Genomic DNA, 9,635 nt, shown 5'->3' with positions numbered 1-9,635 from the left:
CCGGTAATCTCCGCGCCAGCAGGTCCGCCGAGGAAAACAGGAAGACCTCTGCTGCGGGTTCCTTCATAAAAAGAAACCCACGAAGGCGCTTTGTGGAAGACAACAAAATGTAAAAGAGAAATTACACCCTCTGTAGTTTTCACTACCAACTTTGCTTGTGTTGTAAAATTCAATTTGATGGACTGTATTTCCATCATTTGCTGGTGAGATGTGAAATATCTGCAGACAAAGCTTCATTTTTTCCTCCCTTTTTCAGTGATATGGCTCATCAAGTGCAAATATCAAATGAAATGCAGCTTTTGTTGCCATTTAACTGGAGCCCTTTATTGATCCCTGAGGGGGATTCAGTGTGTGGATGTATGGAAATATGCGGCGTGTTGAACTCTTTTTATTTGTATTCACTCCAGTGGTTTTAAAATTATAGCTAGAAAAGTAAAATATACAAACAATCTGGCCAATTTTAAAGACAACGCACTAAAAAACAGCAACACAATCAGTTGTTGACAAGACAAAATATTAAATTAAATTAAATTAGTCAAGTCAAGACTTGGGACTTTATTGGGGAGGATTTCCATCAAGTTCAGGAGTTACTGGCCGTTCATCCAGAAGAACGTTTCTGTCTTCACTTGACTTGGACTCAATCCTCACAGAGACCTGAAACTTGCCTCTCAAATACTTAAGACTTGACTTGGACCCACTATAAGACACTTGAGACCCAAAGGAGGAGTCCAAGTCAATTTCTCCAACTTAAGTCTCAAGTCTTTGAGAGGTGAGTCCAAGCCAGGTCCCAAGTCCTTGGACTCGTCACTCGAATATTTGAGACTTGACTTGCCTTGGAAAGACGAGACTTGACATGGACTCAGCTATCAAAACCCTGACACTTGACTTGGACTTATGCCTCAAAGACTTGAGAATTAAGTTTTAAAATTTTACTTTGATTTGTACCTCAAGTCAAGTCTCAGGTCTTTGAGAATCGAGTCCAAGTCAAGTGAAGACAGAAACATTCTCCTGGAAAAACGTCCAGTAACTCCTGAACTCGGTGGAAATCCTCCCCAGTAGATTTAAGGCCTTTTCACATCCTCACAATGTTTGGTAAGTTATGATTAAACCTGTTTTCTTCTTTCATTTCCCGACATTAAACGGTCTGCCAGGTCGACTTGTGACTTGTTATTGTTTGTCCGCTCCATCCAGATGAAATACCACCGGAAAAAAAACAGAAGCAGAATATCTGGAGCCGTGATAAGACGGCGATATGGATCTCAGGTAGCGATTATGAAGCATCACGCTTCCGCTAATGACCTCATTACAAGGCAGCACAGGAGGATTTTTAAGTTTAATCAAATTCCTTGCAAAAATAAAGCTGCTATATTAAATTTCTCTCTTTAAAAATACCCACCTTGAAACTTCTCTGACTCTCTGGTGAAATGAAGTTACAGAGTTGAAGTAAAACAAGAAGAAAATGGTAATTTAATTCAAGGAGACATTCACAGTTAATATTAGTTTAAAAACGTGCCTCATAAATACAGGAAATAAGAAGTGAGGCTTTGCGGTAATAATAATCATCCCACTCACAGGAATAACAGTCATTACAGGAACGATGCGGCCAGGCGACCTCAGCGGAGGGGAGACAGGATTTCCCCCTGCGCCATCAAACTCAAAACCAAGGACGAAGTAAGGGTGGAGAGTTTTCTCTACCTGCTGACGAAGGGGAAAAGATGATCACTCTAAATGCCGAGCACTAAATCTTTCACACTTGTCAAGTCCACTTTGTTCCTACTGCCGGAGCCGACCCCTCTCTGCATCAGCAGGGATCCGGCCTTGGACGTCAGAACAAAGGGGGAGGAAGGCCAAGATGGAGGCTAAATTTATAACCCACCTTTATGCTTCAATGAAACCCACAGGCAGAGCCGGACAGAGGAACTAGTTACTGCATTACATGTACCTGAGTAACTTTTTGGGAAAAAAATTACTTTTATGAATGTTTTTACTACACTGTACTTTTTACTTTCACTTTAATAAAATTTCAGGATTTTCTACCCACTGAATGAAAAACAAAAATATTTTAACCAAAAACTCATCAGACACAGACACACCGGCAGTTTTATATTTTGATCCATCTAATTATGTAATTTTTAAATATTAACTGTTAATTTCTGTTATTAAATTCAAAACGTAAGGCTCAAATATTAGAGGTTTGTTACTCAAAAGAGCATACAGTGCTACAGACAAAATAAAAGCTCAAAATTTGGTTGAATATAACATCTAGCCAATAAAACCAGATTTGCGACACAGAAATATTGCTAACTTTACTCAAAACACCACTGGTCACAGAGTAAAAAAACAAAACACATCTGGTAGCTGAAATGACATGAGAAGCTAATGCACGTGTCCGCTAGCTTAAATGCTAAACATGCTAACAGCTCAGATGCAACATTTCGATCAACTGAAAGTATAGTTGTGTTTTAAGTATTTATACACTGTAAATATATGCTCCTACGTGTGAAATAATACTTTTTTTTACGAACTTACAGGTTGTGCTTCGCCGAATAAACAGCTGCAGACGGTCCGTAGAACAGTAATGCTAAACCGGAAGTACAAACTCGGTGATTTCCGGATTCCCGATTTTCAAAATTAAACTGAATAAACAATATTAACTACACTAAATATGCGTGTCACATTCAACAAACAACAATGACTCTTTATAAAATAAAATGTTTTATTGGTCTTTTGTAATATTTACATCACCTGAGAAACTGAGTTTGGGTTTTTATTAGCTGTTAGCCACAAATTCCCAGTGATAAACCCTTGAAATATATCCATATGAATCACACAGTACACATAAAAAGAACATCTTACATGTTGATTCAGTCCAATTTAAGATGATATACGACATAAAAAACCATAGAACATTCTTCTTTGTGACAACATCTATGCTATATAGAGCAGTTCTGCACAAAGTCATTTCGACTATTTTCTTCTATCAAGCTTCAGTCCTGCAGATATATTTCAGCTCTGTATGTTGACAAGGATGACCTTGTATCGCCTGCACAGCAACATGTTGGGGTATATTAACTTCCATTTTGTGAAATGATGTCAAAACAACTATTATACACTTGGGTGGCAATGTGATTGTCACAAGGTTAGATAGCTCATATAAATGAAAAATAAAGTCTCTGAAGCATGCTGGGTGCAGTTTCCAAGGGCTCGGAGAAGACAAGACAATTTCAGCTGAGATTTCCACTGCAGAGATACAGAAGATGGTTGTGGATTGAGTTTGAAAAACACAACTTTTATGGTGTTGTTACTTGTAACACAAAAAATTACTTAAAATAGTTATTAAAATCAAATTATACTGGGTTATTGTAATGAAAAAACAAAACATTATCTCCAGTCATGTTTTATGTTAGCGAGCCATGTGTTTTGTTTTGTGTTTTTAAGAGCCTGGATTTTGGGACTGCATGAATAGGTGACTTTTCAACTGGTTGAATTTTGCAGTTTTGTGTTTCTAATATACATAGTTCATAAAACATTGTGCTTTTTGTTGAGGAGATAAAAGAAAAACAAGAAAATCAGAATATATTAATATTAGCACTTTTAATTTCATGAATTTTGTGACCCAGTTTGCCAATTTGGACACCACTGATTTAGATAAACACATAAATAGAATATTCAAGATAATATTTATGTGCTTAAGTGTTATTTTATCAAACTAATCAAAACCATTTCATTCTGAACAATGCCAAATTACATCAATATGAAAAGATGTTTAATATTTAAAGGGACCTATAATGCAAAATTCACATTTTGCACATTTTCGTTCTTCTATTTGGGTTTCTGCTGCTTCTAAAACACCACAAGCATAAAAAAACACCCAGCCATTTTTTGGCAATGAGTTCATACTTATTGTTCTAGATTATGAGTCGTTTTAGAAACCTCCGGAATGTAACATCACAAAAAGACAGCACTTTACCTAGCAACCCAAACCAAGCCCAGCCCGTTACCTAGCAACCCAATCTAAGTTCCACCATGTTTGGTCAGCTGGTTTTACTGCTGTACAATGGCTGCTGGAAAAGACAAATGTTTTGTTGTTAACTTATCACCTGAAACCACATGCTGTATTCTTGTTGGTTGAGCAGGAGGCTCTACTTCTGCTTTTCAAAGATGTACGGTTGTATAATTCTGCATCTGTTAAGTGACATGATGCCCTAAAACAGCTCATTCTGACTAAAATCTCATTATATAAGAATTATTTTGTGGATAAAATGTAATGATTAACCTATCCTAATCTGTTCAAGGAAGCATAAATGGATATCTTTAATTTCAAGAAGCACTCACCAAATGCAGAGAAACATATTAACGTTATATTAATATTTTAACAGTTTTTAATGGGCAGTCTGATCAATACTTTCTGCCATAATCGGCTGTTTGAAGTACATTTGTTATCTTGATGTTGCCAAAAATCAAAATAAGTTTAGCACCTCTGCTCTAAAGTCTCTTACAGGGATTTTTAAATGTGATTTTCTTTCCATATTAGTAAAAGTGAAGATGATTTTACATCTTTTTGGGAAATAAATCAGGAAACTCCTTTGACTGCATTGCAAGAGTTTATCCAATTTAAAGATTTTTGTGAAGCTGCAGTGTTTTTGTACTGCACAGATCCCTGAACAGCACAGATGTCGCAACTAAGGAATGGTTGTTATCTTTCCAAAAGAGATCTCTGTGTCATATCAGTAGAAATGTATTTCCAGGCACCATAGAGATGCAAACTGGGAGACTAAGAATATCAGCTCTCCAGTTTTGGAAACTTTAATAGCTGACAGGCTTAAATAAGCTTACTCCTGAGGTGAATTTAAAATTCTGGCATATCTGTAGCAGCGACTTCCGCAGACAAGCAGATTTATCTCCTTTCTGCTGTATTTGCTGTGACCACATCATGGCACTGTAAGCGATAAGGAGCATGGTGAAAGAGTGAGAGGGATTTATCTGCAGCAGTGCTGAGTGGGGAGCTGATAACGGGGCTAACCCAGATGACTTGTTTTGACAGAAAACGGCAGGAAGACGAAAAAAAGAAAAGAAAAACTGTGTTAACAGCATTATGTAAAACAGGGAGACACGTTCTAATCACAACGACGACCCGAAAAAATGTCTTCTGGAGAGGGAGTGACGAGGAAGTTAAGAGTTGTAAAAAATCATCAGAAATTAAGAAGGCTTGAGGGATTTATCTGCGTTTCCAGTAAAAGGAAAGGCAGGTTGGCTCAGGTCAGATAATAAGAGTAAAAAAAAAGAAATAAAGAAAGTATTAACATCTATGCTTACAGCTTAATTTGGATTGACTTAGAAATATGGGGAAAAATCTCAAAGAGCAAGATGAATGTCTTCAGTTAGCTCTAAAGGTGACTAGAACAGTTTAGAATAATTTATAGACAAAACATTTTAATTACATTTTTTGTGCACAATCATTTCAGATAATGAGAGTCAGAATGAGCTCTTTTAAAAACTACTGTCACTTTAAATCCAAATAAGCTGCTGCTGGCCACGCCCCCCTACTCAACATTTACACTCGCATGTGAAAATGGCTGCAAACCGATGCACAATTATACAACTATACATCTTTTAAAAGTAAAAGTGGAACCTCCTGCACATCCAACAAGAATCCAACAAGTGGTTTATAGATGGTAAGTCAACAACAAAACACTTGTGTTTTCTAGCAGCCATTGTACAGCGCATACAGTGATAAAAGCTGCTGGTTGCTAAGTGACGTGCTTGGCTGGGGTTGCTAGGCGACGGGGCAGCGCCTGCTAATTTGTGACTTATTCAGAAGATTTTTGAAACGGCTCATTTTACAGACAGCAAAAAAGAAACTTATTGTCATAAAGCAGCTGGTTTTAGCTAGTAGTACCTACCAATATACTCTAACTTGTTAGCTAGCTTTGGTGCTACCAATATACTCTAACTTGTTAGCTAGCTTTGGTGCTAGCTAGTAAGTTAGCTTTGATGCTAGTAAACTAGCTAATTCCATTGACAAATTATTTTACTTATTAGAAGACATTTTTCTCATGAGTGAAATAATCTACCAATGAAATTAGAATTGTTTAATCAATATTAAGGAATTATTGATTTAAAACAATGATGAAAAGTTATTTGTAAGTTAAGTAAGATCGGTAAGATTTTGTGTTTTTGTAGTGCAGGTCTTAGATTTTATTCAGAATGGTTTTAGAAAGTCTTAAATTTGAGTTTGTGAAACCTGCAGAAATCCTGGTGAAGATCAATTTACACAATTTTGGAAACGTTCAACAACTACATTTAGATTAGAATTAAAATTTATTAAGGTGAGGTTTTCAAACCCGTTTAACCACCAAGCATGGCGGTAGCAGCATCAACTTTAGTCAGAGGCTTCCTTTCAGGTGATGTAACACAGACTGCTGCAGGAGATCCTTCCTGCCATTACAGGAAATTTCACAACATTTAATTTCTCTCTGGATTATTAAATAATTTTCAAAGTTTGAATTAAACATTTGAGTGTGTATTGATTAGGAGAAATCTGTTTGATTAGGTATTGATTTTCCCTTTTACGAAAACAAAACAAGACCAATTTGTTTCAAATTATCACATGTTTACTTTCAGACTGAAAAGCCATCAGAATCTTTACTTAACAACACGAAATTGCAGCTTTTCATGAAACAAGCCTGGCTTTTTAAGGACCCATTGAGCATAAAAAGAAGAGAGAAGTACTGCTAAGATAATTATTATTCAGCTGCCTTATAGAGCTGCCCAGCTGGAGCTTTAAAAACAGAAAGTTCTCACATCCCACTGTGAATATGTAAAGCGAAGCTGCTCACTTTGAGACAACTTAAGAGAAAGAGATCGTCTCTTTGAGAAATTTCTGCTGAAAACTAAATTAAATTGCTGTTTATCCTTCACTTTATTTTCTGCTGTTTTGCAACTAATCTAATGAAGACGCTGTTATTCTGCGCGCGAGGAGAAATCTGTGTTCTCCTGTGCAGCAGGAGGCTCATATCTCACAGGCTTACCCTTTCATAATGAAAGGTGTGGAGACATCTGTTTCTGGAGGCAGTAATTACGTTATTGTATAAGATAAACAAAACAACTTATAATGAGAAACCACATAAATTCACAGAGAAGCAGACAAAAAACTCACACACCTTTGATCACTGGAAATGGATGTAAATCTACCTTCTCTGCGTCTGCAAAACGCCCCGAATCTGGAAAGATGCTAATTATCTCTGCACAGAAAACGCCTGCTGAACGCAGGACTGAAACCAAGACGGAGCGGAGCGAGTGTGTGTCCAGACTGCGGAGAGCGGCACCAACATCTGGCCGAAACTTGAACTCGGCGGATAAAAGGTTTGGCTCTATACTCGCTTCTCTTCTGCGCCAAGAAACAGAGGAAATAAAATTATTAGAACAAATCATAAGCTTTATCTGTAAATGCTGCTGAAACAAGCTGCAGTATTTAATCACAGGAAAACTGTTGATGCATATTTAAAAGTCATGTAGAGGATTAAGTGTAATATTATTAACAATATATTTGTTTGTAGACAAAAGCAAACATTTAATTAACAAAAAGGTAGTTAAATTCAAGACTGTTGCAGCCTACAATTACTTATTTGTTGTGAAGTTGTGAATGTTTTAAGCTTTAATTTGAAATAACATGATGTTACAAAAACTGGACATTTCTACACATAATCTTTTCTTTCCTTCACTGCAATAATACAAAATCTCACCCAGATTTTGTATTTGGTGCCATTTTTATTTGTGCTAGAAACTGAACTAACTAATTTTGGTTTAGTTTCTGGCACAAATAAAAGTTTTAAATAAATGATTCTTTAATATTGTTGAAAAAGTACTAGTTCTGATGGCAGATAAATTAACTTATAACATGGAGAAAATATCTTGTTATAAGTGCAACAATCGGCCAATGGAACTAGAACTTTGTCGCCACAATTAAGGATTTTTTTTACATAAAACAAGCTATTGTATCTTGCTAAAAAAATACTTGAAGTTAATTTTGTCTTATTTAAAGTTTACTAAGATATTTGCACTAGAAACTAGACCAGAAATACTTGGTAAAAGTTTGTGTTTTTGCAGTGTTTTCTTTTTCTCATTAAGTTATAATTTGTCCTTACCTGCATGTCTCCTTCCTGACTTTTTATCCTATGAATAATTTCTTCACAGAAATTGTGTGGAGAGCAACACTGAGAACAACTTATGCAGCAAAATTAAAGAGGATTTGGTTTATTCCTGGCATTAACTAACCTGCAAGGGATGTAAAATACGGAAAACATTAGTATTCTTGCTAACGAGCTTAATATAATAACATGGATTGGCTAGTCATCTGTTAGCTAACATTATCTGCGTGGAGCAGCGTTACTCGACTTACTCGGTTTGTTTGGAAGAAAACAAAAAGTTTTTTGCCTTTTGGTTCTGGCTGAATATTAGCCTCCACTCTCAGATCCACAGGTGTAACCGGACGGATTTACGGGTAGCACAGATAAACAGAACACCAGCATGTTTACATTCCTGGTGCATTTAAGGACGACTCGGAAAATCACGTTACCGCATCTTTATAATAAATAATCGAGCAAAGTAAAAGATATTTTTATGGAAAATGAAGAAAAACATCACAACCTCTCCATACTGCTCACTACAGCGGCATGTTAAGGCAATTTTAGATATAAAAAGGAGCAAATTTCCAACATAAAACTGATAAATGTGGAGATTAATCTCAGAAATTTTCTAGACAAAACGTAAAATCCCTTCCCTTTACCATATATGGAAAATATGTCACGGAACTACAAGCCCCCTGTTGTTAGCTCGGTGAGTGATGACGACATATTACGGTCACCGTACTAAAAAAAATTGCTTTAAAAACATAAATTTGGAGATTAATCTCAGAAATTTTCAAAGAAAAAAAAGTGTACATTTCTAAGTTTCAAAAGTCAAACATTTTCGACTTTTGGAAATTTCCTGTTTCAAAGGTCGAAAATTTTAGACTTTTGACTCAGGAATTTCCCCATATTTTTCCTCGAAAACTTCTGAGATTAATCTCCAAATTTCTGATTTTTATCTAGCAAATTTTTGACTTTTCAAACTAACTTGGAAATGTCCCAGTTTTGTCTCAAATTCTTCAAAAAATGAATAAATTTTTTATTTTCTTGCAAATTTATGAGATACATATCAAAATTTGAGTTTTTTTCTAACAAATGTTCTACTTTCCAAACTCAAAAATTTCCAAAATGATTATTCTAAAAACTTCTGAAGTTTTATTCTAGAAAATTGCAAAAAAGTGAGGCATATGTTTCTTCATTAACAACAAACACATGGGCAGATGTTACCTCCATCTCCAAATATCATTATTTCTCCCTCCTGAGCTGCATAGAAATTTAAACTGACCAGGAACTTTACACATTAAACAAAGGCAATGGAAAAAAATTGAGAATGCTTTGCATAAGTATTCCTAAACTTTTATCTTTTTCAAATGTAAATAGATCAACACAAAGTGAAGTTAGTGTTTCACCAATTCAAATTTAAGACTTTTAAAGATCATAATAAATGAAATTTAAGACCTATATCTCTAGAGAAATGTACAAACTTCGTCCAGCCAAGTGATGAAT

This window comes from Poecilia formosa, unplaced genomic scaffold (assembly GCF_000485575.1).
Source record: "Poecilia formosa unplaced genomic scaffold, Poecilia_formosa-5.1.2 Scaffold171, whole genome shotgun sequence".
Taxonomy (NCBI): Eukaryota; Metazoa; Chordata; class Actinopteri; order Cyprinodontiformes; family Poeciliidae; genus Poecilia; species Poecilia formosa.
The sequence above is the reverse complement of the archived record's forward strand: the minus strand, read 5'-3'. Positions refer to the sequence as shown.